This window comes from Ictalurus furcatus, chromosome 4 (genome assembly GCF_023375685.1).
Source record: "Ictalurus furcatus strain D&B chromosome 4, Billie_1.0, whole genome shotgun sequence".
Taxonomy (NCBI): domain Eukaryota; kingdom Metazoa; phylum Chordata; class Actinopteri; order Siluriformes; family Ictaluridae; genus Ictalurus; species Ictalurus furcatus.
In genome coordinates, this window is record NC_071258.1 from 21143581 (window position 1) to 21161084 (window position 17504).

Consider the following 17504-nt stretch of genomic DNA (forward strand, 5'->3'; position numbering starts at 1 on the left):
ATGCAATTAAGTCATATAACAATTGATTGTATTTATGACTTTGCAACCATTTTGCCTAAAATCATATACAAATGTCTAAAATTGCTTTTTTTAAACAGTTAGTCTTGATGCTCCCTGCCATGCTTGTTTAGCTCCTCGTTTAGCCTCTTTAGTGCTTGGCCCCTTAATTGCTGCTTGCAGCTATATTTAGGGGCCAAGCACCGAAGGTGTGTAGGGACCTATTGTAATCGTTAGTGTTCTTCTTCTTCTTCCTCTTCTTATTATTATTCACCTCAAGGGGTGAAGTCCCCTGTTGTTTTTGTTAGTTTTCTTATTAGAGGTCAAGCCCTGAAGGGGCGAAGACCTCTATTGTTTTCGTTAGTTTTCTTCTTCTTCCTTCTTCTTCGTCTACTGCTCTAAAAGTCTATGGCAGCCCATCGCTTGTGGGAAAGTTATGAAATTTGGCACACAGATAGAGGACAGTCTGTTCTGTTAATTCAGCAAATTTGGAGTTTCTAACTCAATCCCTCTAGTGCCAGCAACTGTCCAAATTTGCACTCAAGTTTATGTTAATAACTTTTGAACCATGAGTACTAGAAACGAAATACTCAAGACGATGTGATTGCATCATATGACGTCATTTTCTGTCATGAAAATTTTTCCACCATTTTGAATTTTCTGAAAAACCTACCTTTTCAAACTTGTCCTAGGCTGTTTGTCCAATTTGCACAAAAATTGACCTGTGTCATCTAGAGATACTCACGACAAAAAGTTATTCAAAGAATTTTGATAAATCATATCGTTTTCAAATGCCGCTTCAACAAATTCGATGGTGAGCATACCAAAATGGACACGAGGGTATATCTCCGCAACACTTGGTACGTGTCATCACCATTAGGCCCTGAGGTGACCTGCAGAGTTTCAGCACACTGCCCCCTACTGGTCAGGAGATAGCAAAAATGGCATTTTGGGCTTATAAGTCTTATAACGATAACCATCATGCCCAGATGCTACCTGACCAGTTTCAGAACAGCACCACATACTGGACACTTTTAGGTTAATAACTTTTGATGAAAATCTTTCCGCCATTTTGAATTTTCTGCAAAACCTACTTTTTCAAACTCATCCTAGGCTATTTGTCCGATTTTCATGAAAATTGGGTTCCATCAACTCGGGACACTCATAACTATAGTTATTCACAGAAACCATACCGTTTTTGAATGGTGCTTCAACAAATTTGTCAAAGAACATGCAAAACTGAATTTGAGGCTGTATGTCCACAAAGCTTTGAGGGATTGTGATGAAACTTGGAATGTTTCATCATCATTAGGCCCTGAGGTTATCTGCAGCATTTCGGTGCACTACTGGTGAGAAGATAGAAAAATGGCTATTTTGGCTCATAACTCTTGAACGCTTTCTTGCATGATAACTATCATGCGCAAATGCTACCTGAGCTGTTTCAGAACAGCGCCACATTCTGGACAAATTCTAAGTAGCAGCATTTTAGGTATTTTTAAATAAATGTTTTTTTATGAATGCAAGTTTACATATCCTTATGAAACTTGGTAACTGTCTTTGACACCATGCCCTGAAGGTACACAAAATGGTTTTGTGGCACCGCCACCTTCTGGTCAAAAATTATAATGCAATTTAATTACTTTTGCCCATTGTCATGCTACTGGTCTTGCTAGATTCCATGAGTCATGCCGGAAACAATGATACCAACTATGCCATAGTCGATTGAACTTGCTGTCTGCCATTTTGAATTTTGGTGAAAACCTCCTTTTTCAAACTCCTCCTAGACTGTTGGCCCGATTTTCACCAAATTCAATTCAGATCATCTTCAGACGATGCCGGCAAAAACTTGGATTTTGTGTTGATATACTAAACGGTTTTTGTTTAACGCATCAACAAATTTGATTGCATGATGCCAAAACGATTCTGAGGCTGTATCTGTGCAAGGCCTTGGAATATTGACAAATTATAAAACAAAATATTTCCAAATTACTAAAATTGCTCTTTTTCACAGTTGGTCTTGATGCTCTCTGCCATGGTTGTTTAGCTCCTCGTTTAGCCTCTTTAGTGCTTGGCCCCTTAATTGCTGCGTGCAGCTATATTTATTATTATTATTATTGACGTAATTAGCTTTCATATGAGAAAAATAAATAGCAGCGTGTATCTTTTAACTTTGTTTAATATTTTATATTTAATAATTATCTTTGTGAATAATTGCACTTTATTGGCAGAAATCGGGTTAGCTGCGGTGGCTGTCCAAGTGTGCAAGACAAACCGGGTAACCTGAGCAAACGACACTCGAGTGGGTGTGTGTGGGTGTCGTTTCCATCAGCTCTGTCTCTCTCTCTCTGTGTGTGTGTGTGTGTGTGTGTGTGCGGGTACCTATGCTATGGTGTGTGATATGAATGCGATGTCCTGCCCTTCCCCGTCGTCTCCGTTCGCGGAATCATGATCTGCTGTCTTCCCCGGGACTCTTCCGCCTCGAACCGAACGAGAGAGATTGTGAAAGCGCCTCATTTCTGATCGCCGTCGCTGCGTTGTTCGCGGGATATGCAGCTTTTGCTCGCCGGAGCCTGAGGATCTCGCGCGGTGGCCACTTTTGGTGATGTCAGTTCGGCCGTCACTCCTGACATCGGTTTTCCTCCCGGACACGGCGGAAAGGTGGTAGGAAACATATCGGTATCAGTTAAAACACAAACCTCACTGTTGTTCAATACACAGACTGGCAATTGTAACTGTCAAACTGGTCCAGCACCGACACTTCATCTGTCTAGAGAGGAAAAAACCTTACATTTTCAAATCGCTGGGTCGCTTGCTATACATATTGCCCGCAGATGTACCGAAACGTTACTTAGCTGAACTGAAGAGTATGGCAGCGTTAGCTAGCCTGCTGCAGTTAGCTAGCGTTGGTGGCTAAGTGGCTAGCTAAGCTTTTCATGCAGTGGAAGCTAATAAGCTGACGACAAACAAGGCAGACGTCAGATCGCTTCCATGTTACAGTCAAATGGCGCAGGACAAAATGTTTCTAACAATCATGGACGGGTAGTTTCTTCTTTTGCTTTTTATTTTTCCTCCTTTTTTATGTCGGTTAGTTAAAATGGAATGTGAAGTCACATTCAGGCAGAAGCTTGGAGAATTTTGTCTACTATCAGTATTACAGGCGAAACGGTCAAAGCCACCGGCTGGAGCTAATGCTGGGTGACATAAAGCCGAGAGTGTTATTCAGACTATGAGAAGCACTGCTTCCCCGTTATTTTGGAAAAAGTTAATCGAATCCTGTTCCTTTCTGCAAACTTTACTGTCACGTCTCCGCAGCACTATTTGACTTTTTATGACGACGAACATGCGCAGTGTTGTTCTCTTCGGTTGTTTAGTATATATACGTTATGATTCTGGTTAAAAGTTCATCGGACTGTTAGCTACTGTAACTGATCTTTTATGTACGTAATGGTCCAGCTAGCAATTGCTGTGACTTTGAGTTCAGGTTTTGGTAGCTTATGATAGCAACAGAGTTCCTGTTAACAATGCAATCACAAAGTCGAAACTCAGTATGTTTGTGTCACTTATTAAACTCTGCATTAGCGCCAATATGGGCATGGCTTTGTGACTCCTGGTTGGGCTATAACCAGGTGATGTCTGATGGTTGTGATTGTTATTATACTTGACAAATCTGCCAAGTATGCTTGGAAACTGTTATGTGGTCTGTTTAGGGTCATGTCAGGAGTTTGTGAAGACTTCATATCTAAAGCGCTGCCACATTGTATTAAAGGGATACATAGAGTATTCTTACAGTTTAGACTCTTTCTTTTTTTTTTTTCCAGCTGTAGTGCTAGCCTACTATACAATGTCCTGTTAACTCCTTAAAAAGGCAATGCAAGATGTTTAAATCTGCTGGCTCCATATTACAGGGATGCTGGTATTATTGATTAATGTCATAGCCTTATAAGTATCCAAAAAAAAAAACATGGTCACAAATACATGTTATAACTAAACAATAGTTTCCCTCTTTCAAGAAACTATATTTCTCTGCACTGTTACGTATGTGTAAACAGAAAAACGAGCTCACCACTTAAAGGTACAGAGATAAAAAAAAATATATGTACAGTACATGCTATGCACACATGAATGATCATAATGAACATACAAAAAATGTGCAATATACGATATTACAAACATGTTATTAAATTATGTAACAACTGTAAATGTCACATACCTGTACAATGTCTTAAGGAACAATTACCTATACTTCAGTTACTGGAGCCATATACCAAGTAGAATTCAGTGTCAACAGGGATTCATCTGTCTGCTCCTTTTTCTTACTGATGTGCATGCCTGCAACTGACTTAAAATAGACTTCTAACAGAAAGGTATGGAAGCCCTAAGCGGCAATGCATTATAATTTTTTTTTCTTTGTTGTTTTCTCATGATCTTGACTTAATTTTCTAGTGATCTTGACATAACCAAAAGCTGTTTTCTCACAACGTAATTTTATCCTGGAGAAAATCTCACCCATTGTGAATGGGACTGGTGTTACATGCATGTTGGCATCTTCGCCATCATAAATGTAATAATTGCCCTCTGTAGAGATGTACTTTATCTCCGCATTAAGAGAGAGGGGTGTCCCCTTCTCAAGTGTCGGACACTAATGTGGAAATCGTCAATCCTGCAGGGATGACGTATTTTTGTACGTCACCACAGAAGTTAGCATCACCCTGGTTCCTTCGACAAAAAGCCAGTAGGGTTTTTCTATTTGCTTTTGGATTACTGCAGAAAATAAACTCTGTGACCAACAAAAGTTTATGATTCTTACATGTTTTGTTCATTAAGATAATCTTCACAAATGAACACAACATTTATGAAATTTGAAGCCTAAATACAATCACCAGAAGTAAAAAGCTGCTGTTAATCTATAAAAGATTACCACAGTTGCATGACTTCAACACCACCACCACAAAGCTTCTGACAACTCTTTCAATCTTTATTTAAAAAAACCCATACATTTGGAAAATACTGTAAATTGATAAATTTACAAATAGTTTGCAAGAGTGTGAGTATAAACACAATGAGGCTGTAGTAGATGAGCTTAACTGTTCGGCGTGATGATGTTTAATGTCCTAGATAACCTCTGTAGTACCATTTTAGCCACTCATTAGCAACCGTCTTTTTCAAGACATGTAAAAGCTTTTTTTTTTTTTTTTAAACCTGAGTGGGGTATTACTGATGTATTTTATGTTGTCGTATAAAACGTAAACATATCTTGAGCTTGTGTTAACCACAGACCTTATTTCAGGCATTTAAACAAAAACCCCATTGAGTTTGGGATGATGGATGACGAGTACACAGAAAAATTAAGTCAAGATCATGAGAAAACAACTTTTGTTATGTCGAGATCATGAGAAAATTAAGTCGAGATCACGATAAAAGATGAAAGAGAAAATTAATTATGCATGGCCGCTTAAGGCTTCCATAAAAAGGAAGCTATTGAAAAAAAATGACTTAAGACATTTGACCTTGCTGTGACCTGAACCCTGCTTGGATCATTTCCAAAATCAGTGATGATTACATATAAATCCTACAAGCATTCAACCTCTCATACTTGAGATATCATGTTAATAAGAACCTCAGAAGGACTCATTGATGGATGGACTGATGGCAGAAATCTTAGATTGCCAGAAAATGGGCCTTGAAGGTGAAAATAACAGGAAGGATGTTATCGAAGAAAAACTGTTTCAGACATTCAACCTTGCTGTGACATTGACTTTGTTTGGATCAATTCCAAAATCTAATCAGTTCATCTGCTGGTTACAATGATAAGTCCATATCAATCCTACAATCATTCAACCATTCGTTCTTAAGATATTGCTATAAAAGGAACCTCAGACATATGCAAGGATGGAAATACAGACAACTTGAAAAAATAATGTCCCCAACACCTTTTTATTACTAGCTTATTCTTTATTATGGGTCTATACAAAATGTTTTTGTCTTTGTCTTGTCATATAAGACCTTTTATCTAGGATGGTTTTAATTAATTTTAATGTATTAGATCTTTTTCCATCTGCAATGAGTAAAGGTCCTGGTGTCTTCGTATTGAGTAAAAAAGTGGTTAGGTGTTGAGTTTTCCAGATCACTGATATCATTCGATGCTTTTGTGATTGGTTGATTATTGCTTGCTACTGCTATCGGTTGATTATGATTTCCATTTCACAAAGCACAGTCTGAAAGGTTTTCTTGTGAAGCACTTGTTCTTTGACTGTGGCACTGAGAACTTTTCTCACACTTTTATTAAACTTTCCCATGCTTGTCTGTGGTGAGATGCAGAGGTAGGGTTAAATAACCAGTAAATGCTGTTCCATTCCTCAATGGCTTGTCACAACTCCCTCTCAGCACTTTTAGTTTCACTGTCCAAATATATGTTTTACTTGTCTTCCCCTGGGGTCTAATTTATCAAACTTGGCTACACATAGTTTTGTGTGAAAACTAGGCAGAGAATGTAATTTATCAAGCTTCTGACCATGCGAATGCAGGAAGCCCTAGTGGTAGAAAAGGGTAATGGGGGGTAAACTGATTTGTAAACTTATTGTCATTCATATCAGCATATCAGCTACTGGGCTTTTAAAGGGACGTTGTTGACCATATATGGTGATTTGCACAAGCTGAGCAATTTAGTATATGTGGCATTTTTTCAGCATACATTGCATACTCTGCATATGCATATGTGTGATAAAAGCCAATTTCCTAATGTGTACTCAAAGTTTCCCAAACATAGACTGTGGTGGGTAGACCTCTGACCCTCTACAGGGGTCTGGGGGCATGCTTAAAAATCCAAAAACCCAAGTGCGTTATTAAAGCTCTCATGCGCAAAAATTCAACCGTCACCCTTCATGTGAGTCATACATTTTTTTATTTGTTGATAGTTTTCGATTGATACCCTTGCAACATACTACATTATATAATATAATATATGTAAATACGGGGTATATTTACGAGTTGTTAATAGACAGGAAGTGTTATACCAGTTTACTAGCTAACCTTTGCATTCTTGGGATGTTATTAGATAGCAATCCATCCACCTGATATCATTCATGTAGTAAGATGCTTCATAAGTAATTGCGAGCCCCCAGACAATAAATTATTGGCTTAGTAAAAGAGGGTTATGATTTTACTGTTCTGGCTTGAAACCACTGACTCTTATCAGGGCTCTGCGCGACCATTTCAGTTGTATTTGCGACTGAAGAGTATTTTCTGCGACTGTGAAAAAATATTTAGGTGCATTGGTGCGAGTGACCTGTTCGAATTTGTTTAATACAATCGTAATAAAAACTACAACTCCAAAATGCATCTAGCTACACCGCGCTTAGCTACTTCCGCACTGCTTTTCATCACCTCAGTCAACCGAACAAGTGTGTAAATACTGCAAAGAAGCCATTATGATGACGAGAGTAACACTGTACATCATCTGCTTCTCTCAACTCACCAATCTTACAAACCGCCATCTTTTATTGATCCCGCAATATGACCTGAACCTGCGACTGTGACATGCCCGTGTAGACACAGCGGCAACGGGCGCGAGTAAAGTAATAATAATGCTAACGCTACAAGGTGGGGTTTAATACAAACTTAAATAATTCCTCACCAATCATAATCAAGAATAGCAACTGTTCAGTCTGTAAACATACAGTACGCTGCCGCTCTCCTTCACTGTCTTCACCAATTCTAATAGACAGCGCATTCGCTTCATTTAAGCTCACGGTTTCCAGATTCACACTGAAAAGTCAACTCCAGTTTTTATGTTTTGATTATCCCCCCAAAAAATGCAATATTATCAGCAGACATGGCAACACTGTACTGGGGGAACCGATCTAAAAGGAACAACTGATAATCAAACAAACAAAAAAGCTAAAAATGTAAAGACAGAAAATGTGCTTAGTTATAAATAAATCATTTAATATAAAAATTGATTACAATACACTCATAAAATATAAATAAAATGAAAAATTAAATAATGTGTAATTACTATGGGTAACATTTCATATCAATTTGATATTAAGATTAGTAGGCTATTTCCTTAGAAGGCTATTAGCCTTGTTCCTAATATGGATAATTTTTTGTGTTGGTATACTTTTAATTAGGACTATTTATTGTTTAAGATATCTAAAAATAAATATTTTATGCTTGTTTATGTATCAATTAACCAACAGTGTTTCTCATTGCTATTATTTTAATTCAATTGACAGTGACCATGAGCAGAGAGCTTACATTTAACTGTTAATGATAGACCTCCTGATTAAAGCTTAAACAAAAAAAAAAGATTGGTATCTGAATTGGTATCGGTCGATCAAGATGACAAGAAATCGGTATCGGCTGTAAAAATCCTGATCGGCGCATCAGTAATGAATACCATTAAACTAAAGCGCTTTGGATCTGGCGGATAAATGAACTCACCCAATCACATCCTATATGAGATTATTCACATATATACACAATATACGCAGAGCAGTTTGAGAACTGGCTCCAGCCCAGAACCATGACAGTGGAAAATTTCTAATAGTGTAGCTTTAAATATACTTAAGAGGAGCAGACTTCAGAGACTGAACATTGAGGTTTATTGTATTTGTTTACAAGGTGGAACAGGTTAGCAGTTGTTGGTTTTTTGCATACCGCCTGTAAAATTAACTGAAAATATTTAAATTTAGTTTATCAGAAGGTAAATTAATTTGTCATGGCTCACACTATGTTCCTAAATTCTGTCATAATTGACAAGCTCAGGTTTTCTCATGTCTACTTGTGCGTTATATTGTGGCACATTAACGTTACCATCTCTAAAAAAATAAAAATAAATAAACTTCAACCGTGCGCCTAAATTTTTGTAATTAGGAGCATAAGTGCTCCTAAAATAAATTACTGTAGAGCCCTGCTAATGTTGATTCAAGGGGATGAAATTCTCATTTTAGTGAGTCATTTCACTAAATTTTAGCAAATCTTATTTTAGCAATAAGTCATATTGCTATCTTGTAAATATGATTTGTTGATTGTGTTTCATTATTATGCTTTTTGTCCCACTCACAACTGTAGGTTCAGTCAGGTAAGTTGTGCTTAAACTGTAATTAATTGCTGTAATATACTGCACATGGGGAAATTTTTGCCTTCTTCACAAACTCCAATTGTGGCTCTTTTTAGGTCATTGCTGACTTACAGTGTTGGATGGATGGATCACTATCTATTGACATCCCAATAATGCAAAGGCTAGCCAGTAAACAGGTACAACACTTCCTGTTACCCCTGGGGTGTAAATATGCGTAAATATAATTTAAACATATGATTACCTCTATAATATATAATAACATTACTATTATTTCATGTCTCCTCCAAACAATATGCTTTCTTGAGCATCAATACAGGCACATGAAAGACCAAAGAACAACATGCATGAATTATGTGTGGCATAAAACATACACTGTTCAATCATCCTTATCTTCTATATCTCGACCCTCTGCCCTCTCATGCCTAGCTTTTTTACCAGGTGGTCCAAAGTAATTTAATATAGTTTTTTCATCCTGCCCAACCTCCTTTTTTGACTATCAACAAAAATGAGTGATACTGTTCCAGTGCAATAAAAAAAATGAAAGTGGTACAGTAAAAGCCCATAGAGGCTTGAGAATCTGCATAAATGACAGCTAAAACACTTTACAAACATTACATGCCTCTCTATGTAACTAATGACCAAGTTTCAGTTTGTACTAAACATGTAGGCTAAAATAACAGTTGATATAATACTCAGCAAGCTATGATAATTAAAATACACTAAGATGAATAAGGGGATTCAAAATAAATTAAACCTGGATCATTTCAGCTACATGCACGCAGCTTCATCCATATCAAAGTGTCTACTATCGCATCTGTTAAAGAAACAGATTTCGTTCAAGTTTCTATTAAGATTTTCGATTCCGTTAAAACTGTTAACTTACCTGAGGTGGTCTGATCGGTCTTGTGAGGACGCTCGCTGATAGAGAAGCATTCCCATTGGCTGCAGCCTGTAGGTACAGTATCATGGCCACTAAAGCCAACATTCCACAACTACACACAGAACATCCCCGCTACGCTTATGTGTGGAACTCGCATTAATGTGCTGAACTGCTTTCGGGAAACTCGTCTTTTTATCGTCGAAAATAAAGAGATGTTTTCGTAAAGTTTTTATTTTTTAAACTACATTTTAGTCTGGTCTTTTTTCGTCAACAATATTGAATGATACAGTCACATTTAGTGTTTAATGATGGTGTTGTCTCATCTTAGTCACGTAAAAAAAAGATTGTCGATGAACGTTTTTCGTCATAGTTATATTTAACAAAATTAACACTATGTAGTATGTTGTAAGCTTATCTGTCAAAAACTAACCAAAAAAAAAAATTACACATGAAGAGTGTCCGTGGATGAAGCCATGTCTCTCAGGAAGAACCATAACTTTGCTAATGGTTCGTCACAGTGGCAGGCAGCCAATCGGAACTGATTTCTGGAAAAATTTGTTAGTTATTTGAGGTTACAGTCAAGCCAGTTGGGCCCACCCACTGCTGACAAAATAACTTTTTTGCACGAGTAGAAACCATAGTTGAGAAACAAGTGTGGAGAATGATTTTGCTTGTGCGTACAGATTTTTCCTCACACGCCAGAGCTTGTATTGCACAAATGAGGGTTTAAAACAAGCACGCGAGTTCTCCCCTTTATATGCGTTTACATCTAATTTCATCTCGCAGTCCTAATTTATCTCATGCACGAGCACCAACAACACGCTTGGATTTTTGGCACGGCTGTGTCACCATAATGCAGCCAGGTGGTTTGAGTGTGTGTGTGAGCATGTGCACATACAGCAGAGGGGGAGTGGAGGGGAGTGGTCTCACTGACTTGGAGTGACAGTTGCTTTGTCAAAGCAACGGTGCAAAACAGAGACTTTTAATGTTATTGTGAGAAGCGGAAAAATATTTTAGGTTCATTATGAAACTGTGGCAGGACAAATTAGGTAATTAGTCTGAAACACTGTGTCCTGGTGGTTCTTGTGCACAAATCTGGGGCTTTTTCTATGCACACTTTGATAAATGAGACCCCTGCCCACAAATCAAGGGATGGCATTTATGCAAGAATCCGTCCAATGAGGATCTTGAGTCTGTGTTCAATGATATGGGATCTTCCATGCTTGGCTATGAATGGTCCAAATAGAGTCAAACTTTATGCCAACGGCCTCAGTTTGGATGCCTCTGCCACTAGTCTAGTCCTTCTTACTAACTGGTGTGCCAGAAATGCCCTTAAAATATACTTTAAACAGGAAAGGAACATTGTTTGACCCTGTTTGGATTATTTAAAAAAAAAAAAAAAAAAAAATCAGTTCATATGCTGGTTACAATGATAATTCAATATAAATCCTACAAATGTTGAACTACTCATCCTTGAGTTTTGTGCTGACAAGAATTTCGAATCACAAACAGACATATGGATGGACCATTGGCAAAAATCATACCTAGCCAAAAAAATGGACCTTGAGTTTCTGAGCATGTAAGTAAAATCTTTGAATGACAAACCAAAAGAAACTGTTGAAGAAAATTATTTCAGCCGTTTAACCTTGCTGTGATCTTGACCCCATTTGGATCAATTCCAAAATCTAATCAGTTCTGATTATTATCAGTTCTAATCTGCAGGTTGCAAGGATGATTCCATATAAATCCTGCAAATATTCAACCACGTTCTTGAGATATTGTGCTAATGAAAATCTCTAATGGATGGACAACTGGAAAATACAATTCCTCCACCACTTAGCACAGAGGCATAAAAAAATCGTAGGTCATCCAGCAGTACTCTGTCAGTAGGAACATCAGCCATTGGCTGCCTTCCTGTAGGGAATTTTTTTCAATTTTTTTCTTGCTGACCTTTTACTGGGAATCCAATAGATGCAGTTTGTATAGCATATGGTTTCTATACATTAGACTGTTTTTCTTTTACATTTATTCCATGCTATAGGGTTGATGTCTCATCTGAAAATACACGTTTCTGATTGTATTCTCCACCTTTTTCAGTTTCAGACACTTCCATTCTATGCTACCTTGAACCTTTTTCTGTCCGTTGCACACTTACCAAATTTTTAGAATCTCATAGCACACCTTTCATAACCCATCCTTGTGCACTAAAAAACAAAACAAAACAAAAAAAAACACACATACGCACTTAATCATGCAGCTTACTTTCAATGGGAAATCTTAGATTGAGATAAAGCATACAACATGGGTATCATAGCAAGAATGGATGAGAGACAGATGTTGAGCGACTGTTCTCAACAGTTATCCAAAAATTGTTTTGAACTGTTGAGCTGATGAACACCATGGGTCATGAACCCAGTCAAACTGTGCCTAAGACACTGATGGAAAGTAAAAATTAAAGCTCTCCTTGAGGATTTTCAAATGCTCAGCGATAAGGCCAGGCACTGCACTATTTGAATGCATGCTGGACAAGGGAAACCTTTTAAGTGTGCCCTTTTAATTTTCCCCTTTTCTACATATGAGCACCATAGGGTGAGCTTGGATCGGAGTCTTAGCAGTTTGTATGTTGAAAAAAGATGATTTCCATTTTTACCATGAATTTTCTCATTTAACTCATTATGATTCCTACAAACATCAGCTAAGTAAGAGAATTTTGAGCACCAACTCATCTCTGCTAATTCATATTTTTCGCAAATTAGAAAAGTTTTTAATTCTACCCAGAGTTTTTAATTTTTTAGTTTGTGAATTTTTAACTCAGATTCTTATTCTTGCCCATTTTTCCTGCTTCCAACACATCAACTTCCAGAACTGACTGTTCACTTGCTGCCTAATATACAGTATCTCACAAAAGTGAGTACACCCCTCACATTTTTGTAAATATTTGATTATATCTTTAATGTGACAACACTGAAGAAATGACACTTTGCTACAATGTAAAGTAGTGAGTGTACAGCTTGTGTAATAGTGTAAATTTGCTGTCCCCTCAAAATAACTCCACACATAGCCATTAATGTCTAAACCGCTGGCAACAAAAGTGAGTACACCCCTAAGTGAAAATGTCCAAATTGGGCCCAAAGTGTCAATATTTTGTGTGGCCACCATTATTTTCCAGCACTGCCTTAACCCTCTTGGACATGAAGTTCACCAGAGCTTCACAGGTTGCCACTGGAGTCCTCTTCCACTCCTCCATGACGACATCACGGAGCTGGTGGATGTTAGAGACCTTGTGCTCCTCCACCTTCCATTTGAGGATGCCCCACAGATGCTCAATAGGGTTTAGGTCTGGAGACATGCTTGGCCAGTCCAACACCTTCACCCTCAGCTACTTTAGCAAGGCAGTGGTCGTCTTGGAGGTGTGTTTGGGGTCGTTATCATGCTGGATTACATGCTGGGATCATGCTCTGCTTCAGTATGTCACAGTACATGTTGGCATTCATGGATTCCTCAATGAACTGTAGCTCCCCAGTGCCGGCAGCACTCATGCAGCCCCAGACCATTACACTCCACCACCATGCTTGACTGTAGGCAAGACACACTTGTCTTTGTACTCCTCACCTGGTTGCTGCCACACATGTTTGACACCATCTGAACCAAATGAGTTTATCTTGGTCTCATCAGACCACAGGACATGGTTCCAGAAATCCATGTTCTTAGTCTGTTTGTCTTCAGCAAACTGCGGGCTTTCTTGTGCATTATTTTTAGAAGAGGCTTCCTTCTGGGATGACAGCCGTGCAGACCAATTTGATGCAGTATGTGGCATATGGTCTGAGCACTGGCAGGCTGACCCCCAACCCCTTCAACCTCTGCAGCAATGCTGGCAGCACTCATACATCTCATATTTCCCAAAGACAACCTCTGGATATGACGCTGAGCCTGTGCACTCAGCTTCTTTGGTCGACCATGGCGAGGCCTGTTCTGAGTGGAACCTGTCCTGTTAAACCGCTGTATGGTCTTGGCCACCATGCTGCAGCTCAGTGTCAGGGTCTTGGCAATCTTCTTATAGCCTAGGCCATCTTTATGTAGAGCAACAATTCTTTTTTTCAGATCCTCAGAGTTTTCTTTGCCATGAGGTGCCATGTTGAACTTCCCGTGACCAGTATGAGGGAGTGTGAGTGCGATGACACCAAATTTAACACACTTGCTCCCCATTCACACCTGAGACCTTGTAACACTAACAAGTCACATGACACCGGGGAGGGAAAATGGCTAATTGGGCCCAATTTGGACATTTTCACTTAGGGGTGTACTCACTTTTGTTGCCAGCGGTTTAGACATTAATGGCTGTGTGTGGAGTTATTACGAGGGGACAGCAAATTTACACTGTTACACAAGCTGTACAATCATTACTTTACATTGTAGCAAAGTGTCATTTCTTCAGTGTTGTCACATGAAAAGATATAATCAATTATTTACAAAAATGTGAGGGGTGTACTCACTTTTGTGAGATACTGTATCTCACCCCTTGACAGGTACCATTGTAACAAGATAATCAATGTTATTTACTTCACCTGTCAGTTGTTTTAATGTTGTGGCTGATCGGTGTATGTGTCTACTGATTTCTTTAGCTACCCACACACAATTGCTTTACATTCAGGCAGTATGACATTTCAGCAATTGTTTAAGGGTTTTTATCTTAGCCAATATCTCAGCTACTGGATAGATAGGTTCAAGTTCTTTTTCTGAAACTTTTGGATGCATCATCATGAATAGCTTTTGTTTTTTATGTTGATTGTTCAAATGAATAAAATAGACTGCCTCCTTGCTAGCTAGTAATGTGCGATTTGTTGTCAGATGTCTGTTAAGTATGCTTGGAACTATTGCATGATTTGAAAGTTTCTCCCCAAACGCCAAACACGTAGAGGGATGACACAATGACTCCCCAATGTAGGTGAAACTATATGCCAGGTAGCTTTCAATCATACTGCCTTCTTACCGACTTTTTCTTACAGCTACCCTCAACTATCCAATCGGGATTGCTACAAAGGGGTGAAGGTTCAGAATCAGAAGTAGAAGAGGTCATTCTTTTCAGAAAACATATTGGATCAGGGGTGTCTCTCTTCTCACTCCAGTTAGACTACTCTTATCTACAGTGGTGCTTAAAAGTTTGTGAACCCTTTAGAATTTTCTATATTTCTGCATAAACCTAAACATAATCAGATTTTCACACAAGTCCTAAAAGTAGATAAAGATAACCCAATTAAACAAATGAGACCAAAAATTATACTTGTTCATTTATTTATTGAGAAAAATTATCCAATATTTCATATCCGTGAGTGGCAATTTGAACCTTTGCTTTCAGTATCTGGTGTGACCCCTTTGTGCTGCAATAACTGCAACTAAACATTTCTTATAACTGTTGATTAGTCCTGCACAACGGTTTGGAGGAATTTTAGCCCATTACTCAGTATAGAACAGCTTCAACTCTGGGATGTTGGTGGGTTTCCTCACATGAACTGCTTGTATCAGGTTTATCCACAACATTTCTTTTGGAGTAAGGTCAGGTCTTTGACTTGGCCATTCCAAAACATTAACTTTATTATTCTTTAACCATTCTTTGGTAGAATGACTTGTATGCTTAGGGTCGTTGTCTTGCTGCAGGACCCACTTTCTCTTGAGATTCAGTTCAGAAATAGATGTCCTGACATTTTCCTTTAGAATTCGTTCATTTGTTCATGACATTTTCATGATATAATTCAGAATTCAGTGTTCCATCAATGATGACAAGCTGTCTAGGCCCAGATGCAGCAAAACAGGCCCATACCATGATATGCTTATGCTGGAATGCAGTGTTTTCCTTTCTCCAAACATAATGCTTCTCATTTAAACCAGAACTTTTATTTTGTAATCATCTCTCCACAAAACATTTTTCCAATAGCCTTCTGACTTGTCCACGTGATCTTTAGCAAACTGCAGAAGGGCAGCAGTGTTCTTTTTGGAGAGCAGTGGCTTTCTCCTTGCAACCCTGCCATGCACCATTGTTGTTCAGTGTTCTCCTGATGGTGGACTCATGAACATTAACATTAGCCAATGTGAGAGAGGCCTTTAGTTGATTAGAAGTTACCCTGGGTTTCTTTGTGACCTTGCAACCATTACACATCTCACTTTTGGAGTGATCTTTGGTGGTTGAACACTCCTGGGAAGGGTAACAATGGTCGTGAATGGCCCGATGAGCATCAACAACTCTTGTGGGTTTTTTTTTTTTTCTTTTCTTCTGAGGTCCTCAGAAATCTAATTTGTTTGTGCCATGATACAGTTCCACAAACATGTGTTATGAAGAACAGACTGATAGACTGTTCTTTAAATAAAACAGGGTGCTTAATCACACCCGATTGCCATCCCATTGATTGAAAACACCTGACTCTAATTTCAACTTCAAATTAACTGCTAATCCTAGAGGTTCACATACCTTTGCCACTCACAGATATGTAATGTTTGATCATTTTCCTCAATAAATAAATGACCGAGTATAATATTTTTGGCTCATTTGTTTAGTTGGGTTCTCTTTGTCTACTTTTAGGACGTGTGAAAATCGTGCAAAATTCTAAAAGGTTCACAAACTTTCAAGCACCACTGTAGATTAGCATTTATAAACTGGGTCTCCAGTCTCAAAAAATTGCAAAAAAACAATGTGATATTGCGTTCTGCACTGTTAAATAAATTTTATACTGGGTATTTAATGAGGTGATCTGCATTTTAATGACATTTATTTACTGATGTCATGGCAATTTGGTTGGGAAAGACTGGCCTTGAATTCCAGCATGCTGTTGTTCATCATCTGTCTCTCTACATCTGATTTGCCTCAACTGTTTGTACTAATGAGGGTCTTCCTTTTTGTTGAGGTGCCATAGCCCCCACTAAACTGAAGCATTCTGATCTGCTGATTTTTGTGCCTGTAAGGAATTTATCCTTTATATTTATCATTTATCCTTTGATTACTGGATCATCTGCAGACCTCAGGAGTCTTTGGCTACTCATCAGTGTAATGGTATAGAAATTCTGGATCAGATAACCATGCCTCAGTCTGCAAAAAGACATACATTTTCTGTCCTCTTGATGCAATTTTTAGCAGTTTCTATGTAGTTCCACTGTTCACCATCTGAATCGTTTGGTATTAATAATTGTGACTCGGTTCACGACAAATGTTTGGAACCTCATGCCTTCTGTCCAGAAACTGAGCTCACAAATGTCAACTACAAGTCCTTCCTGAACACCTAGTCCATCTTTATGGCAACTGCAGCTGCTCTAAGCACCATTTGAGGGATTATACATGGTGCAGCTGTAGCTCATGGTGTCATGAATGCACAATTCACTTGATTTCTCTGGTTTTTCAGAACGAGTTCACTCACTCTGTCATATGCATTTTTGCTAACATCTGCAAAGTGGTGAAGCTGTCCAAATGGCACTTTTACAAAATTTGTAGGTTTAATTACATCAGCTATATTTGAATTATTAAAGTCAATGAAACGTTAGCCAAACCATCCACTTATG

General features: G+C 38.3%; 1 protein-coding gene across 7 annotated transcripts in view; it reads left to right on the plus strand.

Moving 5' to 3' along the window:
* The first annotated feature begins 2546 nt into the window (after positions 1–2546).
* bcl9l (bcl9 like) overlaps positions 2547–17504 on the plus strand; it is a 94872-nt gene continuing 79914 nt past the window's right edge. For 5 of the 7 annotated variants that reach the window (XM_053623287.1, XM_053623296.1, XM_053623294.1 and 2 more), the window contains exon 1: positions 2547–2658. The gene's annotated coding sequence lies outside the window, so the exon portion shown is untranslated. Of the gene's footprint in view, positions 2659–2992; positions 3037–17504 lie in introns of those variants that run through there. The other 2 variants (XM_053623288.1, XM_053623292.1) reach the window with 2 other exon arrangements.